Genomic DNA, 24,551 nt, shown 5'->3' with positions numbered 1-24,551 from the left:
TCTTCTTCTTCTTCTTCTTCTTCTTCTTCTTCTTCCTCATCCTCCCCCTCCTCCTCCTCCTCTTCTTCCTCTTCTTCTTCTTCTTCTTTTCTTCTTCTTTTCTTCTTCTTCTTCTTTTCTTCTTCTTCTTCTTCTTCTTCTTCTTCTTCTTCTTCATTTTTTTTGGCTTTCAGTTATGCTGTTAAGATGTTAGTGTAGGATTTCTCTAATGTTTTTATTAAGACACTTGGTGCTATGAATTTTCTTCTTAGCACTGTTTTCATTATGTCCCATAAGTTTGGATATGTTGTCTCTTCTTTTTCGGTGAATTCTAGAGATTCTTTAATTCCTTTCCTTCCTAGGTTTTCCATCTTCAGGGTTGTCTCCCTTTGTTGTCTTTTCTTTAATGTTTCTATTTCCATTTTTAGATCCTGGATGATTTTGTTTAATTCCTTCACCCGTTTGATTGTGTTTTTCTATATTTCTTTGAGACATTTTCTATATTTCTCTTTAAGGGCTTCTACTTGTTTACCTGTGTTACCTCTATTTCTTTAAGGGAGTTATTTATGTCTTTCTTAAAGTCCTCTATCACCTTCATGAGATGGGATTTTAGATCTGAATGTTGCTTTTCTGGTGTGTTGGGGTATCCAGAGCTTGCTGTGGTGGGAAAACTGAGTTCTGATGTTCCCAAGTATCATTGGTTTCTGTTCCTTATGTTCTTTTGCTTGTTTCTCACCATCTGGTTATCTCTGGTGTTAACTGGCCTTGCTGTCTCTAACTGGATCCTTTCCCTCTAATGTGAGCCTGGTTATGTTGAGCCTCATTGGGTCAGTCTCTCTCTGGGTGTGGGAAGTGGTCTGGGGAGCCTGATCTTTGAGCCAGGCTGTGTCAGAACCTCTGGGGGGATCAAGCTGTCTCTGGGTGTGGTTGGCTTAGGGTGGTGGGAATGGTGCACAGGATCTGCTCCCAGGCACAGATGGGAAACAGAAGGCAGGGTGGAAGGTCCTCATCCTCTGGGTCCCAAGGGTCCTTGCTAGGCTGGATTTTAGGGTGGGGGTGGAGGACTCATCTGTCCTAAGTGTGTCAAAACTCCTGGAAGGTAAGCTGTCTCTGGGTGTGGGCAGGGACCTAAGCTCTCTCTTTAAAGTTCTACTTCAAGAGCACAGAAACAGGGACGTGGACTTATTCTATGTCTAAAATGAGATATGAAAAAGAAGCATGTAACTATATGTCTACCACAGGTGTAGGGGATTCTATGTACAATCTTAAGGTATTTTGATCTTTTGCGAAATGGTAACAGATTTGTTTTTGGTGAGTCCATTCTTCACAAGTATCCCATAGTTTTGCTGTGGTCTCTCTATGAAACAAAGATTGAAAAGTATGTTAACAATTTCAAAAATATGTCCACCCTCTATTTTATTTTGAGCAGCAAGCCTCCTACACTCTGAATGACAATATGGGCTCTCTAGGTCAAATGTAATAATTTCTTTGTTGCTCTGATTTTTTTCACACTCACTTTGCTGTAAGGGCATTTTTAATGTCTTAAATAACCTTCCTTTCCTAGCTTCCTTGCCTGAGATACTGCAATGCATACTTGTAAATGTAAATATCACTTTATTTTTTCAGATGAAGTGTTGAGATGCTTGCTATACTTATGCTGTGTGAATACATGGCTTTGGTTGAACCCAGAGCATTTCTGTCTAACATCCCTAGGCCTAGGCTTCAAAACTTCCATCCCCCATAAAATTTAATCTTCTACACATCCAGATCTTTAAGGCTTCAACTTCCAGCCAACGTTTACTAGTTTACTAACCTAGGTCTAGAAGGTTTCAGCCTCCCAGATTTACTGCTGAATAAACTCACCCCTTCTAGCTCATTTTGAACTCTCTCTGGTTGTTTCAACTCAACTGTTCTGACTCAGACTGTTTTCCAATCCAACTGATTCAAATTGGCTTCTCTCAGGTTCTGACTGAATTGCCTCTGAATTATATGAACTGAACTGCATCAACTAGGTGACCTAAACTGAACTGTATCCTCCTAAGTGAATGGAACTCTCCTAATTGAACTCAACTGCATTAAACTAAACTCATCTGAGGTGCACTCACTTGACTGCCCTTCAACCCTGTCTCAGTATGTACTAACTTACAGACAACTGCCTGAAACATATGAATATCCATCATATACTGTTGGGGCCCAGCCCCAGCATGGGGTGTTTCTTCTTTCTTGTCGGTTCTTCTTGAGGCAGCAGAGGGGGAAGAACACAGGTGGAGAGTAAGACTTTGTCTTACAGTTCTGGGGTAAAACTTTGTCTTACAAGATTCTGGGGTAAAACTTTTTCTTAAAAGATTCTGGGGTTTGACACAACTTTTGTCTTATGAGAAAGTTAGAGTTGCTGTATAATAAAAGTTTACTTTCTAAGTCTAAGTTACTATGGTATTGTAGCTGACCTGCCTTCTGTGATCCTCTGAGGCCAGAAACTGCAGTTTCTGGCACTTAGCACCTCATCCTAAAACAGCAAGAGATTTCAGTAAAGGATTGATTGCTACAGCCTTTTCCCTATTGTCCAGATGCCTCTTGCTTGTCAGGCTAGGGGGAAGTTTGGAACAATAAGCTTCTATTGAACCAGGAGAAGAGAGTAACACCTGCAGAAGAAAAACTGTTACATAAGTGACTATGCATAATCTCACATAAATTCATTTACAGATTCATTCATGCTCATTTTTTCATTTATATAGTTCCATTCATACCCAGGTGGGTCCAGCTTGCATGCATTCCCACAATTACATACATGCACATCCATTCTTACATATGCATATGGAGCAAAAGACCAAGCACCAGGACAGAAAGAACTCACTCATTCTGGATGAAAAATGGAGCTCCAATTACATAGAACAAGAAAAGGCTTCTACCCTTTTAATGCTAAATGAATTAAACCCATGTTTGTAAGAAAAACAGCTTTGTTTCTTTTAATAAAGATCTGATGGATATGGATATGGATATTCATATGTTTCAGGCAGTTGTCTGTAAGTTAGCACATACTGAGACAGGGTTGGAGGGCAGTCAAGTGAGTGCACCTCAGATGAGTTCAGTTTAATGCAGTTGAGTTCAATTAGGAGAGTTCCATTCACTTAGGAGGATACAGTTCAGTTCTGTCCCATGGTAAGGAGAAGTCTGCCTGCTCCTTCTGCTGTCTACAGCATCTTCTTTTTTCCTCTTTCCCTCTGCATTCTGCACATTGCTCTCTTAGTATTTTATGTTTCCTATAGTTTCTAAGTTATTCCACTCTGCATTCTCCTTGTAGTCTAAAAAGTGTTCTGTTTAAAAACTCCTTAGCTCAATTCCTCTCTCAGCTCAGTTCTTCTCACCTCAGTTCCTCTTACCTTAGTTCTGACTCTTCTCTTTGTCCTTGGCCCTTAAACATTTTTCAGAATACCTGATCACATGTTAAGAAGTTCATCAAAAGTTTACACAGAAAATCAAATCATAAATTGAAATCGAAGTTTACAACAGAGAATGTTTATATGCATATCCATTAGGAGTAATTATCTAGCTAAACATCCATCACCTACATGTCTCAACTCTACAGGGTCACTGAAGGATTAAAACCATAACTAAGTTAATAAGTGAAGTTTTGTATAGTTAAATCCAGTCAATATTTTATCTTCTGTCCTAGCACCTATAATAAATCGTTAGTTCCCTTTTGATGACCTTTGGTTAATTGTTTTACAACCTCTTGAAATGTGCTCTGAGTAGGAGAAAATCTGCTTACCATCTAAGAGCAATTAATTGCTGACATTTGGGAAACTGGCAGAATTCTCATTATAGTTTTGACTGTCAGAAAAGGACCTAATAGCAGTTCCATTATAAAAGAGCTTAATAATCACAGATATAATTTTAGGAATTCTTATAAGATCATCATATAGTCTTAAGTCATCTATTTATCTATATAGCATCTCTATAAGACAGTACATCTTCATGGATCTGCAGAGATCTGCTCCAAAAGGGGTGTTCTATTACTTAGTGATTATTACATATGTATAATAATAACAACAACAGGAAAAGCATATTAATAGCAGGAATCTTTCCTAAAACGAATCCCTTATAGCCTTGCTTAATAAAGGCTCACCTGTCACAGATTATATAATAATCCGAAGCAGGCCTTTTCAGGATGATCACCTGCTAGTTATTAGCTTGTCCTATTATGGTTCCTGACAATATACACATACACATATACATATATATACACATACATGTACACATACATATATACATATACATGTACTCTTTGGTTGGTGGTTTAGTCTCTGGGAGCTTTGTGGGGGGGGTCTGGTTGGTTGATATTGTTCTTCCTATGTGGTTGTAAACACCGCCAACTCCTTCAGTCTTTCCCCTAACTCCTATATTGGGGCCCTGTGCTCAGTCCAATGGTTGGCTGTGAGCATCCACATCTGCATTGGTCATGCTCTGGCAGAACCCCTCAGGAAAGAGCTATATTAGGCTTCTCTCAGTTAGTGCTTCTTGGCATCAGCAGTGATGTCTAGATCTGGTATCTGCAGATGGGATTGATTCTTAGGTGGAGCAGTCTCTGGATGGCCTTTCCTTCAGTCTCTGCTCCACTCTTTGTTCCTGCATTTCCTTTAGACAGGAGCAATTCTGGATTATTATTTTTGAGATGGGTGGTGACCCCATTCCTCAGCCAGGGGCCATGCCTAGCCACTGGATATGGTAAACTCTTAACCTTTAATATTGATTAAATAAATTAACCGATAAAATAGTGAAATGAAAGACATTTTCTCTAAAACATCTGCAGCTTTGTAAAACAAATCAAGTGTAACTTGCTTTTATTTTTGTCAAAGCTTTTATTTTGTTAACTATTCAGATTGTAATTGCAGTTGTAATAAGAACCACACAACAATTTCATTCAAAGAAATATATGTTTCTGTATTAAATTTTGAGGAAAAAATGTCAAAATGAATTCATTGCACTTATATCTGCAACATTATGGCTCTAGAAAAAGCATAAATATTTTTCCTGAGGTAATTGCCACCTTAAAGATACTTATGAGCCATCCTAGGTATGATTCTTGTTGACTTGTCCTTTGTATTAGAAAGGGGAAATTGAAAGAAAAAGAATGAAGCTAGCATGTAAGTGCTTTACCAATTATTTGATTATTAATCATGTTCTAAATAATGCTAAGATATATTTTACAAGTTGGAACAATAATATAAAGTAATACTAGAATGGTGCGTACCTATATTTTCCCAGGGACTCAAGAAGAGTGCTTGAGCCCAAGCATTCCAGGCTAGCTTGTGTAACACAGTTATGGCTCCATCTCTAAAACAAAGAAAACCAAATTGACATCAAAATTAAAGCAATTGATGTATATCTTCTAAATTAAACACATTTAAGCATTCTTGGTATACTAAGTAGCATTATTAAGCTTTAATGACCAGGCCTTCAAAAGTCTTATGATTCATCAATGATGCCGTTTTTATAGTCAGCATCTACCCCTCTAAGTTGATGCTTTCTGCCTGTGGGCTGGCACATCACCACAGAACAATCTATCAGAGAACCCTGTATGAGTGTGGCTCAAACCCTTAATATTCTTGCAGTAGCCTGAACATTTTTCATCTAAAAATGAAAATTGTGCTGTAAAATAGCCATTTCTTTTCATATTTTCTTTTCTGCTTACAATGTTGGGTGTAGTAAATTCCTAGCCGAAGGCATGTTGAGCCTTTCATGCTTAGCCATGTGAATAGCTCAAGAGACATCTCAGAAGAGGAGCATACAATAGGTATGCTCATCAAGTTTCTGATACTCATTTAAGGAAGTACTTATACATATTTGATACATAATTAAGGAATAAAAATGGAATTCAAGTTCAGGTATATTTAATTCTCAAAGGTGGTAACCCTTTTTAGACTTATGATGAACTCTAAAAATTGGGGAGAATATCAAATCCTAATAACAGAGACTAGAACTTTCTATAAGCCTTAAAAACAATAGCATTTAATAGTATTTTTTACTTCTATTTGTTTTCGTTTTACTAAGATTATAGCCATAAAATCAAGGACCCTTGCAAATGTTGCATGGATATTGTCATCTAATAAAAGTGTTCTAAGACTGGAAAATTGAATTCTATTGTTAATGTAGTTTGAAGTTAGATTATGTTAATTTCAGATTTATTTTACTTACTTGTCAAACAGCCAGGCTTTGTATACTGAGACCACTATTTTCAGATCTTTTCAAATGACTAAGAAGGTAACCTTTTTGAATAATCTAGAAACCTCAGCATTTTGAAATCGTTTTGAAAAATTATGTGGTTTGTAAACCCATATGAAAGAAATAATATTAACTGAGATCTTAGCATTAGGTATGTTTAGAGAACTCTTAGATTTCTTTTACTCTTCTTAATAAATATTTAAGAAGCAAAATAAGACACAAGCAGATTTTTGTTTGTATTGTTTTGTTTTAGATTTTTAGTACATTAGTCAAAACTCTTCAGTTCTGTGAAACTTTATTCAAGTTAAAATCACCTAAACAAGACGATGTTAGATTCAATATTAAAGCCATTTCCCAGCAGCTGTAGAAGTCTTTTTTATAATATAGCTTCAATTGTTTTTTGCTAATACTGTAGAAACAAGTTATTCAGATAATAATACTGTGCAAAAGTTACCCACACTGCCAGACTAGTTCTACTATCATCTTCCTTTGGAAATGCTTGGAATCCTTTCAAGTAGATTTCCAGCAGATCAAAGCCTGTTTGATGTGTGGAAGGACATTGTATTGAGATTACATGGTAGCCCAAAGCAAAACAAGATAGGAAAGGATCAAGGAGAAGGATACATTCCAACCACGAAAATGCCCTCCACTGAGCCCTACCTGAAGACTCCACTCTCATGACAACACACTGGAGATCAAGCTTTCATATATGTGCTTTGGCAAACATTCTATATCACAACTAAAGTACACATCACCTTGTGTGATGCTTGTCTTCTGAACAATCTATAGTTCTACATAAAAGGGCATTTGTGCTACATGGTTGATTTAAAATTATCCTGGTGTCTTGTTATCCTTTTCAGAGAAAATCTAATGAGAGTAACCTTATATACTAGCATATTCTGCAAAATAATTTAATTCTTACATTTTGAAGTCCTACACTGGGAAGACATTTCTCTTTAATTTTTGGCTGCATATGAAACAGTGATCAATAAAAAGCAGACCATGCCTCAAAATAAAGGGAAAGCTCAGAACTGATGCCTGACTTTGTCGTTTGATAGCCACATAAACACCAGGGTTTATTGCACTCATACACTCCCATATGAGTGTGACAAACATACACACACACACTCACACATACACAGAGTTATTTTCACTGTTTTATGCCATGCAAACCCACAGGACACACCACTGATGTCATGTTCAGCAGTAAGGAATTAGCACTTTGAAAATTCATGATGTAATTTACAAGGGACAGAATGGCAAAATGCAAATAAACCAAGTGTGCTGTTTCAAGATCACCCTGATTGAATAATATCAGTGAACTGATAGTGTAAGGATGCCCCTTGGCATGTGTGTTAGTGACGGCATGAGCGTTGTGTTTGTTGAAGAAGAATAGTCAGTTGATCAGGTGAAAAGAGCCGGCTTTGGAGGGATAGCACAGTCTTTTCCTATTCAAATTATATTATTCTTTCCAGATGTACCTGTGAATATCACTTCTATGAAGGTGCTCACTCATTCAAGTAATTATAATTGGCATTTTACACTGTTTCAACAGTATTTGAAGATGAAACAATTCACAAAGCATACAAAATCCTTTCCTGCATAGGTCTGAAATTCTAGTGAGGGAATCAACTGAGAGTATCAATTTCCAATGAATTGAAATATTCCTTCAAAAAGGATGAAGCTGGCTCTTGGGAACCAGGAAGTCAACAAGTGTCACATATCTGGGAGCTGAAACTTTCACTAAGACAGGTTCCCAAAGATTGGAAGCATTTGGTTCTGGAGTAAATAAGACTGACTAGCCAAGCTGCTGGGAGGAGATTCTCACAGTTGCTGAGCTATCTGCAAGTCATGTATACATAGTGTTATGGTTGCAGCTTTTGTGAACATCAGCCATGATAAACTGGACCTTTGAAAGGTGGTGTGGCTGCACTGGAGTCATCCTTGTTCCTGAAAGTAGCCCCTCACTCAAATTCCTGTTAGAAATACCAGTGAAATTCTATTGGTTCACCAAATAGTACTTTAATAAAATCATGACATTGGTTTATCTATTCCATGTCTGAAGTAAGTAAAAATAAATACTGTTCTTCCCCAGGAAAAGTCTTAGAATAGGAATCTGGAAGATGACATTTATAAACAAATTAATCCAGGTGTTTCTGCTGTGTTGATATATGTTGGAAAGCAGAAGTGTAAGAAAATATGATAGAGAGCAACAAAACAAAAGAAAACTGAGCTTGTTATTATTATTATGGTTATTGCTCTATATGCTCATAACCACTATATGGATATGGCATTGGGTCAGATAATGGTATCTTTAGGAAATTTTCTTTTTAATTGTTTTATTTATTGATTGATTGATATGAATGTTTGTTTTGTCTACAAGTTTTGCTGGACCCATAGAGGTCAGAAGAGGTCAAATTTCTTAAAACTGGAATTATAAACAGTTGTGAACCACCATGTGTTAGAATCTGAACCCCTATCATCTTGTATTAACCACAGAGCCATCTCTCAGTCCTTATAACATGTTCATACTTTGCTCATTTTCAGCTCCACTATTTAAGGTTTTTTTGTCACCCCACCCTTTTTCCCTGGTCTCCCTCCTCTTCCTAAAGTCTCTTTACTTCTTTTCTTTCTAGATCCTATATTTAAGAGAAATAGTATGTGTTTCTTTTTCTAAACCAAACTCATTTATTTACAAAATATGATCTCCAGTTGTGTATACTTCTTGAAATGACATAACTCCATTCTTTATTTTATGGTGGTGTATTATTGGGCCATTGTCACAAGATCTGGAACATTGTGGAGCACATGTTTCTCTTTCCTTGCAATTGGCTCAGTTTAGATTTCTGTTATGTATTGTGGGAATTCACACAAACACACACTTGTGGATATACTAGATAGAATTGATTGACAGTTTTATAGAGGTTTTTCTTTATTAACAATGCTGGTTGAGAGCCACTGCCCTGACATCTTTTTTTGGACATCTTATTTTTGAAGTATGAGCAAAATTTGAATTAAAACTGCATGTTGTACATGTGTTTGTATATAATCCTTTTAGCCGCCTTTACAAGTAAACGTAGATAGATTTGTTTACCTGTCTATATCCCTCCCAAGCTGTGATTAAACATTGCCAAGGACCATAGCTTTCATGTCTCAATCTCTCTTCAATGCAAAAAGATGATATTGGCAATCTGAGGCTTTTAATGTTGATTGGCAAACATAAATCATAAATTGCCAAACATGAATCAAGACTATGTCAAAATGTATCTACATATTCTTACAATAGATATGAAGCATCCATAGAGGGACAGCTATTATAAGAAACATAGAATATTAAGAAAGTTATTTCATAGTTTTCCTTTGAAAAACTCACCACCTGAATTCATGTAGACTTCACAAAGCAAAGGTCTTTGGCTATAAGGAGATCACAAGTGGGAAAATCTTTGAAGAAAAGCTATTCATGAAACTTGAGGATGAAGTTTAAACCTGAACTGGGTATGAACATCAAAAATTACACCACCCCATAATCATTTTTAATGTAGAGCCTCTGAGATAGTTTTATTTAAAGTTATTAAACTTTGAAAAATTGGCTAATTTATTAAGCACTTCATTATTATAATTACTTTGTTCTTCACAATTCAGTGGTCACAATGAACTAATTTATTCACAAGAACATTGCTGTGGTTAGAATTACACTATAGTCAAACTAATAAATTATGCACCACTAAAGTCATATATACCCCAAATTTTTAATTAAACAAAGCCAGTGGTCCTATCAAGGCTTGGTCCCCTGGTGGCAGGGCCTCTGTGAAGCCTGGCTTTAGGGCTTTGTGATCAATAGGTGTAGAACTCAAGAGGTAGAACTAAGTTTTCTTCATTCTCTACTCTATGCTGAAATATTCTGCCGCCACTAAAACTTGTTCTAAGTCAGCAGTTATTTCTCTAAAACAAACAAAACAAAAAACAAACAAACGAACAAACAAACAAAACTATACTCCAGTGAGGGCATAGTTTTGCTACAAAAAGGGAAAAACTATAGTGAAATCTTGCATCCAATTTGCTGCAGATGCTTCCAGCTCAGTCATGGGTAATGGTCCCAAGTCTTCAGTGTGAAGATGTTTCCCAACTACCTGCTATAGTAAGAAGTTCCCTCTGGTTTAGGGTTCACAAACCCATCTCATCTAAAATTAGAGCATGCTTTTTCTTTCTTTCTTTTTATTATTGATTATTTTATTTATTTACATTTCGAATGTTATCCCCCTCCCCAGTTTGCCTCCACAGTCCCCCATCCCATTCTCCCTCCACTCTGCCTCTATGAGGGTGCTCCCCCACCCACTCAGTTACTCCCACTTTACCACCCTAGGATTCCCATATGCTGGGTCATCAAGCCTCCACAGAACCAAGGGACTCCCTTCCCATTGATGCCAGATAAGGCAATCATGTGCTACAAATCCAGCTGGAGCCATGAGTTCCCCCCACGTGAATGCTTTGGTTCATGGTTTAATCCCTGGGAGCTTGAGGGGTTCATGGTTTAATCCCTTGAGGGGTCTGGTTGGTTGATATTGTTCTTCTATTGATGTTGCAAATCCCTTCAACTCCTTCAGTCCTTCCCCTAACTTCTCCATCTGATATTTGGCTGCATGCATTTGCTTCTGTATTTGTAAGGCTCTAGCAGAGCCTCTCAGGGACAGCTATATAAGGCTCCTGTCAGCAAGCACTTCTTGGCATCAGTAATAGTCTCTGAGTTTTGTGTCTGCAGATGGGATGTATTCCTAGGTGGGGCAGTCTCTGCTCCACTCTTTGTCCTTGCATTTACTTTTGACAGGAGGAATTCTGGTGTGACCCTTCTCCAGCTAAGAACTGGTTCTTTCAGACCTTGCTTTGCCACAAATAGCCACACCTTTCTCTAAGCTCCTGCAAATAGCCACGACTCTCTCCAACCTCTTGCAAATAGCCATTCCTCTCTGCAACCTCCTGCAAATAGCCACACCTCTCTCCAAGTTGCTGTTATGCCAGAAGTCAGGGCTGAAGAGACTGAAGATGAAGATGTTGATTGGGCCATGAGTTGCTGACGGAATGGGGGAGGGGTTTTTCTCTACCTACCTGCTGGTAACAAAGAGAGTTCAATAATGATGGAAGACTGAAAACACACCATGCCTCGGCTCATTTTAACCCCTTCCTGCATTCTGGTTCCCTTAATTTTTCACAGGCTCTAACTCCCATTCCAGAAGACCCGTCTGTGTGTGGCTGCAGGCAGCCACATTCTGGATTAATGTTATGAGGCCCCATCCCTCAACTGGGGCCATGCCTATCCACTGGATATGGTCTCTATAGGTTCTATATCCCTTTTGTTGGATATTTCAGCTAATGTCCTCCCTGTTGGGTCCTGAGAAACTCTTTGGTCCCTGGCATCTGGATGTTCCTATTGGCTACCCCCAGTTCCCCATCCCCCACTGCTACACTCTTCCTTTCAAATTCCTGACACTCTGTACATCTCCCTCCTCTCCTCCTTTATATGAACTGGCTCCCCTTTCCCTCTCTCTCCTTCCTCCCTCTAGATCCCTCTCTCCCTCTACTTCCTGAGATTGTCTTCTTCCCCCTTCTGAGTAGAACTGTAGCATCCACACTTTGGTGTGGTCTTCCTTCTTCTTGGATTTCATATGGTCTGTGAGTTGTATCTTGGCTATTTGAGCTTTTTTGGCTAATATCCACTTACCAGTGAGTGTTTTTTTGTGACTGGGTTACCTCACTCAGGATGATATTTTCAAGTTCCATCTATTTGTCTGTGAATTAGATGAAATTATCGTTTTTAATAACTGAGCAGTATTCCATTGTGTAAATGTACCACAAAGAAATGCAGCAGGGCTGTGAATTACACTTGTATTTTACTTAAAGTGACTCCAAATCCAAAATTCCATCTAATTTAGAAACTATATCATCCCTGTGGCTGTTAGAAAGAAAAAAAATAGGGTACTCCCTGTATGTCTGATCATGTTTTGAGGAGAGAATTCTAAACTTCACATTTGATAGATTTTTAACTCTCAAAACAAAGTGAAATTAGTGCATCATATAGAACTTATGCTTGTTTACATGATTGTCCTCCTAATGTTTTCATTAAAGACCATAGAGAATTTGAGTCATGAAACAATGGATCAGGGCCCTGAGCAGACCTTGGGGGCAAGCTCCGCAGCCAGTCCCACAACCAGAAGAAGGTCTACTCCCAGGCACTCTAACATGCCCAGGATCAAAGGTGAGGAGGACACAACATCTGTCCCAACACTGGGAGTAACTGGGACCAGCAGGACCAGGCACAAAGGAACTCTACCAGCCCAGTGGCTCAGATTCCTTCTGGTCTGCCTGCCCTGATACCCTGAGCAGACCTTGGGTGCAAACTCTGCAGCCCATCCCAAATACCTAGAGGAAGCTTCACTCCCAGGTGCTTTAACAAGCCCGGGATCCCAGGATCCCAGAACCACAGGATCATAGAGACAGCACAACCAGGATCACAGGAAGGACAGGCTCCAGTCAGATTTAGCAAGGGCAGGTAACACTAGAGACAACCATATGGCAGGAGGCAAGTGTAAGAATATAAGCAACATAAACTAAATTTACTTGGCATCATCAGAACCCTATACTCCTACCACAGCAAGTCCTGGACACACTATCACACTGGAAAAGCAAGATTCAGATATTAAATCACTTATCATGATGATGATACAGGACTTTAAGAAAGACATAAATAGCACCCTCAAAGAAATACAGGAGAATACAGGTAAACAGCTAGAAGCCCTTCAAGAGGAAACACAAAAATCCCTTAACGAACTACAGGAAAACACAATCAAACAGGTGAAGGAAATGAGCAAAAACATCCAGAATCTAAAAATGGAAATAGAAACAATAAAGAAATCAGAAAGAGAGACAATCCTGGAGATACAAAACCTAGAAAAGAAATCAGGAGTCATAGATGCAAGAATCACCAACAGAATACAAGAGATAGAAGAGAGAATCTCGGGCAGAAGACACCTTAGAAAACATTGACACAAAGAAAATGCAAAAAGCAAAAAGCTCCTAACCCAGAACATCCAGGAAATCCAGGACACAATGAGAAGACCAAACCTAAGAATAATAGGTATAGAAGAGAATAAAGACTCCCAACTTAAAGGGCCAGTAAATATCTTCAACAAAATTATAGAAGAAAATTTCCCTAACCTAAAGACAGAAATGCCCATGAACATACAGGAAGCCTACAGAACTCCAAATAGACTGGACCAGAAAAGAAATTCCTCCCTACACATAATAATCAAAACACCAAATGCACTAAACACAGAAATAATTTTAAAAGCAGTAAGGGAAAAACGTCAAGTAACATATAAAGGCAGGCCTATCAGAATTACACCAAACTTCTCACCAGAGACTATGAAAGCTAGAAGATCCTGGGCAGATGTCATACAGACCCTACAAGAACACAAATGCCAGCCCAGGCTACTATACCGAGCAAAACTCTCAATTACCATAGATGGAGAAAACAAGATATTCCATGACAAAACAAAATTTGCACAATATCTTTCCACAAATCCAGCCCTACAAAGGATAATAGATGGAAAACAGCAACATAAGGAGTGAAACTACACCCTAGAAGAAGCTGGAAAGTAAGTAATCTTTCAAGAAATCCATACAAACCTAATTCTACATCTTACAACAAAAACAACAAGAAGTAACAATTACTTTTTCTTAATATCTTAATATGAAAATTAGTATTACCAACACATCCTAATTGATCAAAGTCCAAAAATATGAGGAATTAGAAATTTGTAGATTGTCATCCAATGGTTTCTCTAATTTAGTAATTGGAGAAATAGGTCCAATATTGTACAATCCATATAGACTTTCAGCTTGTTTGTTCATGACAGTGTCTTACTGTGTACAATATAAGGGTCTTGAAATCTTGCTTCTCCAATCTTAGCCTCTCTATTAGTAGTACTGCTTATTTCATGTTTTTATACTATACTATCGTTTTCAGAATAGCTTACATATTTGAAAAGTATTTATATACCCAAAAGAAACAGACAATTAAATTGGAAGGGGCTTGTAAGAGAACAACAAAGAGTGAGACTGAATGCTTTGCTTGACATTTGTAACTCTTGTATGAAGTTTGAAGAAGAGGACTTTATAAGTTACTCTTTCTCTGAGATGAATGCTTTTCCAAATCATCACAGCCAATGAACCAGATTCTTAACCTAACCTAATGTCTGTGCCACCCTCTAAGCAGAACCGTTGTTAATTGAAACAGTTGGTGAATGACTTTATGAATAGATCATCTTAATACAAACATCATCACCATTTCTTTTTCTTTCTCTTTTTTAAACAACATTTAATTTTTTATTAGATATTTTCTTTATTTACATGTCAAAGTATCTTCAGCAAAATTATAGAAGAAAATTTTCCCAACCTAAAGAAAGAGCTGGCCATAAAGGTACAAAAAGCCTATAGAACACCTGCCGTGGGAAATATTAAAGAGGAAAACCACCCCACAAACTCTATTGGCCTGCCTGTACCAGCCTGCCACTATGTCCCAGGGGGCTCCTGCTATTGTCTCCCAGCTGGCAAGATCATCTCACTTACATGCAGTGATCTACACCCCACATCTATCTCCTAGTTACCTGGAAAAATCATGACTCTTAAGGCTTAATTATCCAATCAGGTTTATATATCAATAAGATCACAATTTACATAATGCCAATACAATAGTTTCAGAGCAGAATGATAAAGACAATGATTTAACCCAATTATTCTAACCTTGTAAAAACCTTAGCTACCTGTGGCTGTTTAAAACCATGCTGGGTCTTGATCATCCTCTTCTCCTGCCTCCATGATGTATTTTCTCTGCTTCTTTTTTTTTATATCTTAAAATAATTATTTTGTTTATTGAATATTAATAGTTGAAAATATTCAAATCATGTTCTAAAAACATCATGGAATATTATTGATAATTTCTCTCATTGTGCTTGAAATTATCATTTTCTTTTCTTTTATTTTTTTATTTATTTTTTTCTAAACTTTTATTACATTATGATGAGAAAAGTTACATGGTTTCAATTTATCTGAATTTGTTAACATTTAAACACATATTTTAATTAAATAGAATTGAATCATTCTTGTTTCCCTTTTGTACCACTGCTCCTCCTGTAGACCCCCCTTCAATACCTACAATATCTTTTTTGTCATATTCCTTAAAATTTATAAAATATTATAACAATAAAAATAAGTATTTTAAAAGTTGTTTGATATAAAACAACAATCAATTTAACAGTCTTATGTAGATGCTCATCTACAGCAATTGTGAAAATACATTTCTCTCAATATAAATTTTAAATAACTCCAAACATATTAACTGTATACTTAAAAATAATACATCACTACTAGTATTTTCTTAAATGAACATGAATATATAAAGTCTTTTTGTTTGTTTTGTATTTAGTAGAGTTTAAAATCTTGGCTCTTACTGTGCAACAAGCCCAAAATAAGAACAATTTTTAGACCTAGGTTTCATTGTAATAAGGCTGTATTTCAGTGACCCTCACATCACCAAAGGATTTTACCTCCATCGTAGCTAAGCTGAGAGTTGATAGTTCTGCTGCAACCAAGAAATAAATTGTAGGCTTGATTTTTGCATACAGACTTCCTGCTCTGGTCAAAGCTATTTGACTTGAGTGAGTGACTTCATTCTTAGTCCACAGAGAACATGTTACATTCATTTAAGAAATGGTGTAGGTATTAAGATGGTCTATCCATAAGTCATTCGCCAACTGTTTCAATGAACAATGGTTCTGCTTGGAGTGTGGCACAGACATTAGGTGAAGGTAAAAATTTGGTTCATTAGCTGTGATAATTTGGAAAAGCATTCATCTCAGAGAAAGAGTAACTTATAAAGTCCTCTTCTTCAAACTTGATACAAGAGTTACAAATGTCAAGCAAAGCATTCAGTCTCACTTTGTTGTTCTCTTACAAGCAACCTCCCTAGTTAATTGTCTATGTTTCATTTGAGTATATAAATACTTTTGAAATTTATAAGCTGTTCTGAAAACCATAGTATAGTGTAAAGACATTAAATAAACAATACTGCTAATCGAGAGGCTGAGATAGGAGAAGCAAGATTTCAAGACCCTTATGTTGTACACAACAAGACACTGTCACAAACAAGCTGACAGTGTATATAGATCATATAATATTGGACCTATTTCTCCAATTACCAAATTAGAGAGACCATTGGATGACAATCAACAAATTTCCAATTCCTCATATTATTGTATTTCAATGGATTAGGATATGTTGGTAATATTAATTTTTAAATTAATGTATTAAGAAAAAGTAATTGTCACTTCCTGTTGTTTTTGTTGTAAAAGGTGGAATTAGGTTTGTGTGGATTTGTTGAAAGATTACCTTCTTGCTTCTTCTAGGGTGTAGTTTTGCTCCTTATGTTGATGTTTTCCATCTATTATCCTTTGTAGGGCTGGATTTGTGGGAAGATATTGTGTAAATTTTGTTTTGTCATGGAATATCTTGTTTTCTCCATCTATGGTAATTGAGAGTTTTGCTGGGTATAGTAGTCTGGGCTGGCATTTGTGCTCTTGTAGGGTCTGTATGTCCTTTGCCCAGGATCTTCTAGCTTTCATAGTCTCTGGTGAGAAGTTTGGTGTAATTCTGATAGGCCTGCCTTTATATGCTACTTGCCTTTTTTCCCTTACTGTTTTTAAAATTCTTTCTTTGTTTAGTGCATTTGGTGTTTTTATTATTATGTGACAGGAGGAATTTCTTTTCTGGTCCAGTCTATTTGGAGTTCTGTAGGCTTCTTGTATGTTCATGGGCATCTCTTTCCTTAGCTTAGGGAAGTGTTCTTCTATAGTTTTGTTGTAGATATTTACTGGCCCATTACATTGGGAGCCTTCACTCTCTTCTATATCTATTATCCTTAGGTTTGGTCTTCTCATTGTGTCCTGGATTTCCTGGATGTTCTGGGTTAGGAGCTTTTTGCTTTTTGCATTTTCTTTGACTGTTTTGTCAATGTTTTCTAAGGTGTCTTCTGCCCCTGAGATTCTCTCTTCTATCTCTTGCATTTGTTGGTGATGCTTGCATCTATGGCTCCTGTTTTCTTTCCTAGGTTTTGTATCTCCAGTGTTGTCTCTCTTTCTGATTTCTTTATTGTTTCCATTTCCATTTTTAGATTCTGGATGTTTTTGCTCATTTCCTTCACCTGTTTGATTGTGTTATTCTGTAGTTCTTTAAGGGATTTTTGTGTTTCCTCTTTAATAGCTTCTAACTCTTTACCTGTGTTCTCCTGTATTTCTTTGAGGGTGCTATTTATGTCCTTCTTAAGGTCCTGTATCATCATCATGATAAGTGATTTTAGATCTGAGTCCTGCGTTTCTGGTCTTATGGTGTGTCCAGGACTTGCTATGGTGGGAGAATTGGGTTCTGATGATGGCAAGTGACCTTGGTTTGTGTTGTTCATTTTCTTATGCTTGCCCCCCACCCCCCACCATCTGGTTAACTCTAGTGGTACCTGTCGTTGCTAAATCTGACTGGAGCCTGTCCTTCCTGTGATCCTGGTTGTGTCAGAACTCTGCTGAGTCAAACTGCCTCTGTGATCCTGTGATTCTGGGATCCTGGGATCCTGGGCTTGTTAGATCACCTGGAAGTGTGGCTTCTCTGTGTGTTGTGGGACTGGCTGCAGAGCTTGTGCCCAAGGTCTGCTCAGAACACTAACCCAGACAGACCAAAAGGAACCAGAGTTACTAGGCTGGTGGAGTTCCTAAGTGGCTGGTCCCGCTGGTCCCAGTTACTCCCAGTTTTGGGACAGATGTTGATTCCTGCTTACCTCTGATCCTGGGTGTGTCAGAGTACCTTGGAGTGGAGCTTCCTCTGGGTGTTGTCTTTTTTCTGCTTCTCCTGCTCTCTGACCACTCCTAAACTTCTCACTCTATCTCCCTCTTCCTTTCCAATCACAGGCCTGTCACTGCCCTAATGTGATTGGACAGAGAAAATATTGCAACAAACATCAAATAAATGGGACCAGAAAAGAAAATTCTCTTGTCATATAATAATAAAAACACTAAACCTACATAACAAAGAAATAATGTTTAAAGCTGCAAGGGAAAATGGCCAAGTAACATATAAAGTTAGACCTATCAGAATACACCAGACTTCTCAACAGAGACTACGAAAGCCAGAAGAGCCTAGTTAGAGGTCATGTAGAGTCTAAGAGAACACAAATGCCAGCCCAAGCTACTATACCCAGCAAAACTCTCAATCAACATAGATGGAGAAACCAAAATATTCTAGATCAACACCAAGTTCAAACAGTATCTATCTACCAATTGTGCCCTACAGAGGATCCTGGAAGGAACACTCCAACACAAGAAAGAAAGATACCTGCACCAAAGAAAAGACAAGATCTTAAGCATCTCATAGCAAAGCCAAAAGAAAGAACCATAAGCACATAAAGTCACCTACAAAAACAAACATATCAGGAAAAAACAGTCATCTCTCTTTACTATCTCTCAATATTAATGGACTCAACTCATCTATAAAAAGACAGAAGCCAACAGACTGGATATACAAATAAGATCCAGCATTTTGCTGCATACAAGAAACACACCTCAATAACCAAGACAGATGGAAAAAGGTCTTCCAAGCAAATGGTCCCAGAAAACAGGCAGGATTTGCCATCCTAATATTCACTAAAATAGACTTTCAACCAAAAGTTATCAAGTATGATGAAGAAGGACACTTCATATTCATCAAGAGGAAAATCCACCAAGAGAAAGTCTCAATTCTGAACATCTATGCCCCAAATGCAAGAGTACCCACATTCATAAAAGAAAGGTTACTAAAGCTCAAAATACACATTGAATCCCACACAATAATAGGGGGAGACTTCAACACCCCACTATCACCTATGGAAAGGTCATTGAAACAGAAACTAAACAGAGACACAGTGAAACTAAGAGAGGTTATGAACCAAAGTGATTTAAAAGATATCAACAGAACATTTCACTTTAAAACAAACTAATACGCCTTCTTCTCAACACTTCATGGTACCCTCTCCAAAATGGACCATGTAATTGGTCACAAAACAACCCTCAACCAATACAAGAAGATTGAAATAATACTATGCATCCTATTAGATCAACATGGCCTAAGGCTGGTCTTCAATAACAGCAAAAACTACAGAAATCCCACATACACATGGAAGCTGAATAACTCTTTAGTCAATGATAACTTGGTCAGGGAAGAAATAAAGAAAAGAGTTAAAGACTTCCTGGGATTTAATGAAAATATTGACACATCATACCCAAACTTATGGGACACAATGAAAGCAGTGCTAAGAGGAAAGTTCATAGTACTAAGTGTCCTGGTATTGCAGATAGCTCTGGGGCTATTTGTAATTTGATGCTAATTCCATTATCATGTGAGGGGTTGTTAACAAGGAATGAGTTAGCACTCAGGAGATTTCCTCTAAACCTTTTGCCCACCTTAATTTATAAAATAAAGACTAGATCCAGTGATTGGGCAGATAAAGGGAAGATGGAGCTGAAAAGAGAGAGAGAGAGAGAGAGAGAGGAGAGGGAGAGAGAGAGGACAATAGAGGAGGAGGTGGAAGGAAAGCAGAGCAGAAGCATGTGGGGCCTGGAGAAACTACAAGATATAAGGGGTCTCATAGAAGGGGAAGATGGTAGTGTAGTGGTAGATCTACCCAATCTAGGCACACAACTTGTATTCACATTAATTGAGTTGTGTTTCTATTGCTGGAGGCATATTTGGATTGGAGATTAACTGCAATAACCTAGTAAAGAAACTGGAGAGAATTTACACTAACAATTTAACAGCACACCCAAGAGCTCTAGAACAAAAGGAAGTGAACTTACTCAAGAAGAGTAGAAGGTAGAAAATAGTCAAACTCAGGGCAGAAATCAAACAAATAGAAACAAAGAAACAATACAAAGAATCAACAAAACCAAAAGCTGGGTTTTTAAGACAATCAGCAAGATAGATAACCCTCTAGGCAAACTAACTAAAGGGCCAAGAGGCAGTATCTAAATTAACAAAATCAGAAATGAAAAGGGAGATATAACAACAGAAATGGAGGAAATTCAATCATTAGATCCTACTATAAAAGCCTATATTCAATAAAACTGGAAAATCTAGGTGAAATGGATGGTTTTCTAGACAGATACCACATACCAAAGTTAAATCAAGATCAGGTAAACTATCTAAAGGGTCCCATATTGCCCAAGGAAATTGAATAAGTCATTAAAAACCTCCCAACCCAGGCTGGCCTTGAACTTGTGATCCTCCTCTCTCTGCCTCCTTCAGCAAATCCTACTAGCATGCCCCAGTGTAGGGGAATGCCAGGGCCAATAAGTGGGAGAGAGTGGAGTGGCAAGCATGGGGAGGGGGGAGGCAACAGGGGTTTGTTTTTGTTGTTTTTGTTTGTTTGTTTGTTTTTTGGAGGGGAAACTGGGAAAGGAGAAATTTACATGTAAATAAAATATCTAAAAAAAAAAAAAAAAAAAAAAAAAAAAAAAAAAAAAAAACCTCCCAACCAAAAAAAGCCCAGGGTCAGATGGATATAGTGCAGAGTTCTACCAGACCTTCAAAGAAGACCTGATACCAATTTTCCTCAAACTATTCCATAAAATAGGAACAGAAGGAACACCACCTAACTCATTCTATGAAGCCACCATTACTCTGATACCTAAACCACACAAGGACCCAACCAAAAAAGAGAACTTCAGATCAATCTTGCTTATGAATATTGATTCAAAAATATACAATAAAATTCTTGCAAACCAAATCCAAGAACATATCAAAACCATAATTCACCATGATGAAGGAGGCTTCATCCCAGGGATGCATGGTTGGTTCAATATACAAAAATTCATCAACATAATCCACAATATAAACAATCACAAAGAAAAAAAATCACATGATCATTACCTTAGATGCAGAAAAAGCATTTGACAAAATACAACATCCCTCCATGTTAAAAGTATTGGAAAGAAACAGGAATTCAAGGTCCCTACCTAAACATTATAAGAACAATTTACTGCAAACCAACAGCCAATATCAAGTTAAATAGAGACATACATGAAGCAATCCCACTGAAATCGGGGACAAGACAAGGATGCCTACTCTCCCCATATCTATTCAATACAGTACTCAAAGTGTTAGCTAGAACAATAAGACAGCAAAAAGAGATCAAGGGGATACAAATTGATAAAGAAGAAATAAAGGTATCACTATTTGCAGATGATAATGGTAGTATGCATAATCAACTCCAAAAATTCTACCAACTTCTCGAGCTGATAAACAATTTCAGCAAAGTGGCTGAATATAAAATTAACTCAAATAAATCAGTAGCCTTCCTTTATACAAATGAAAAACAGTCTGAGAAAGAAATTAGGGAAACAACTCCCTTCACAATAGCCACAAATAACACAAAATGTCTTTGGGTAACTCTAACCAAAAAAGTGAAAGACCTGTATGACAATAACTTCAAATATCTCAAGAAAGAAATTGAAGAAGATCTCAGAAAATGGAGAGAACTCCCATGCTCATGGATTGGCAGAATTAACATAGTAAAAATGACCATCCTACCAAAGGCAATCCCTATCAAAATCCCAATTTTTCAAAGACATGGAAAGAGCAATTCTCAAATTCATCTGGAAAGGCAAAAACCTCAGAATAGTGAAAACAATTCTTAATAATAAAAGAATGGCTGGGGAATCACCATCCCTGACCTCAAGCTTTACTACTGATCAATAGTGATAAAAACTGCATGGTATTGGTACAGAGACAGACACGTTGATCAATGGAATAGAACTGAAGACCCAGAAATAAAACCATACATTATGGACACTTGATCTTTGGCAAAGATGCCAAAAATATGGAATGGCAAAAAAAAAAAAAGCATCTTCAATAAATGGTGCTGGTCTAACTGGATGTCTGTATGTAGAAAAATGAAAATAGACTCATATTTTTCAACTTGCACAATGCTCAAGTCCAAGAGGATCAAGGACCTCAACATAAAACCAGAGAACTCAATCTAATAGAGGAGAAAGTGGGAAAGAACCTTGAACTCATTGGTACAGGGGGAAATTTCCTAAACATAACTCCAATGGTTCATGCTCTAAGATCAACAATTGATAAATGGGATCTCATGAAACTGGAAAACTTCTGTAAGGCAAAGGACATAGTCAATAAGACAAAATGGCAATCTACAGAGTGGGAAAAAAAAATCTTCACTAACCCCACATCTGATAGAAGGCTGATATCCAATGTATATAAAGATCTCAAGAAGCTAATCACCAAAAACCCAAACAGCCCAATCAATAAATGAGGTATAGAACTAAACCAAGATTTCAGAAGTGAGGAATCTCATATGGCTTAGAAGCACCTAAAGACATGTTCAAAGTCTTTAGTGATTATAGAAATGCAAATCAAAACGACCCTGAGATTCCACCTTAAACCAATCAGAACAGCTAAGATCAAAAGCTCAGGTGACAACACATGTTGAAGAGGATTTGGAGAAAGAGGAACATTCCTCCATTGCTGGTTGGATTGCAAATTGGTACAACCACTCCGAAAATCAATCTGGAGGTTCCTCAGAAAATTGGAAATAGATCTACCTGAAGACCCAGCTATACCACTCTTGGGAATATAGCCAAAAGATGTACCACCATGGCACAGGGCCACATGTTTTAGTATGTTCATAGCAGCCTTATTTGTGATAGCCAGAAGGTGGAAACAACCTAAAAGTCCCATGACAGAAGAATGGATACAGAAAATGTGATTCATTTACACAATGGAATACTACTTAACTATTAAGAATAAGGACATCCTAAATTTTGCAGGCAAATGGATGGAACTAGAAAATATCATCCAGAGTGAGATATCTCAGACCCAAAAGCACATGCATGGTATACAGTCACTAATAAGTGGATGTTAGAAAAAAAAAATCCAAGATACAGTCCACAGAACTCAAAAAGGACAACAAACTGAAGTGCCCAAGTGAGGATACCTCTTTCCCACTTGGGAGTGAGAAGAAAACAACCGCATGTGTCAGGAGCACTGAGGGTGACCAGCCTATGGTTTCAGCTGGTGGGCGCCCCCAGCAATTATGACAGAAGACAAGGAGTCAGACGTGGTGCTAAAAGAGCTTTTATGTACTATATCAGGCTGTATCACACAAATTACACACCAAAATAACATAGCAATAACTAGTATCACTAGCAGAACAATTTCAAACATTTTAACATTCTAACATCATGAGCTAAGGGATTCTAACATCATAAGCTAAGAGATTCTAACATCATAAGCTAAGGGATATACGACCTGTCTCTGCTTTGCAGGCTCGGGCTCCCGACGTCTTCTTGGGAGTTGGTTGTGTGAGCACCTTATCAGGAGGTGGGAGGCAAGAGTCTGAGTCTGAGCGGTGTGGATCCGTTCAGCAAGCCATCTCGTTTCGGACTTGGTCGCTTCTGGCCGTGGTTTTTAAGCTCTTTGCTTATCTCTATCTATGTCTGCACATTGAGCTTCGTGCATCCCTCTGTCTTTATCTGGGATTCCACTCTGGGTTACCGTCTTGCAGTATGCTTATCCATTTCATGCATTCACTTTCATTTTATTCACTTTGTCACTTAATATTTCATTTTAGCCTTCCTAGCCTTCAGGCCTTACATGCTCCTTACACATGTGTTGAGGGAGGTAGGAACATGGGAGGGAAAATCTACAAGATGGGAGAGTGGGGAGGAAAGGGGAAGCTGAGGTATTGGGTGAGGGGAAAGGACTGAAAACTTGAGGACCAGAAGAAAGAGTGGAAACAGGTAATCTTGGGAGATAGAAGGTTGGGGGGACCTTCCAGAATATACCAGAGACCTGGAGGTGAGAGACTCTCAGGACTCAAAGGAAGGGACCTTCGATGAAATGCCTGACAGTAGAGAGAGGGAACTTATAGATAGAACCCACCTCTGTCAGGAAGACAGGGCATCAAATGAGGGAGAGGGGGATCATCCCACAGTCAAAGCTTTGACCCATAGTTGTTCCTGTCTGAAAGAATTACAGGCATAGAAATGGAGAAGAGTCCAAGGAAAAGAAGGTCCAGCAACAGGCAAAAAGTGGGACCAGCTCAAGGGGAGGTCCCAAGGCCTGACACTATTACTGAGGCTATGAAGTGCTCACAAAAAGTGACCTAGCATTACCAAATTCTGGAAAACCTAGCAAGTAGTTGAAAGAGTCAGATGCAGATACTTGTACCCAACCAATGGACAGAAGCAGCTGACCTCTGTTAT

General features: G+C 37.9%; 1 long non-coding RNA gene across 1 annotated transcript; it reads right to left on the bottom strand.

The window, feature by feature from the left end:
- Positions 1–554: 554 nt before the first annotated feature.
- LOC116074205 lies at positions 555–23,727 on the bottom strand. The gene is made up of 3 exons (XR_004112138.1): positions 23,596–23,727; positions 5,231–5,313; positions 555–1,336 (listed from the first exon to the last, which is right to left on the bottom strand). It is a non-coding gene; the product is annotated as an uncharacterized LOC116074205 (long non-coding RNA).
- Positions 23,728–24,551: the final 824 nt, after the last annotated feature.

This window comes from Mastomys coucha, unplaced genomic scaffold (genome assembly GCF_008632895.1).
Source record: "Mastomys coucha isolate ucsf_1 unplaced genomic scaffold, UCSF_Mcou_1 pScaffold24, whole genome shotgun sequence".
NCBI classification, from domain to species: domain Eukaryota; kingdom Metazoa; phylum Chordata; class Mammalia; order Rodentia; family Muridae; genus Mastomys; species Mastomys coucha.
This window is presented reverse-complemented; position numbering and strand designations above follow the sequence as displayed.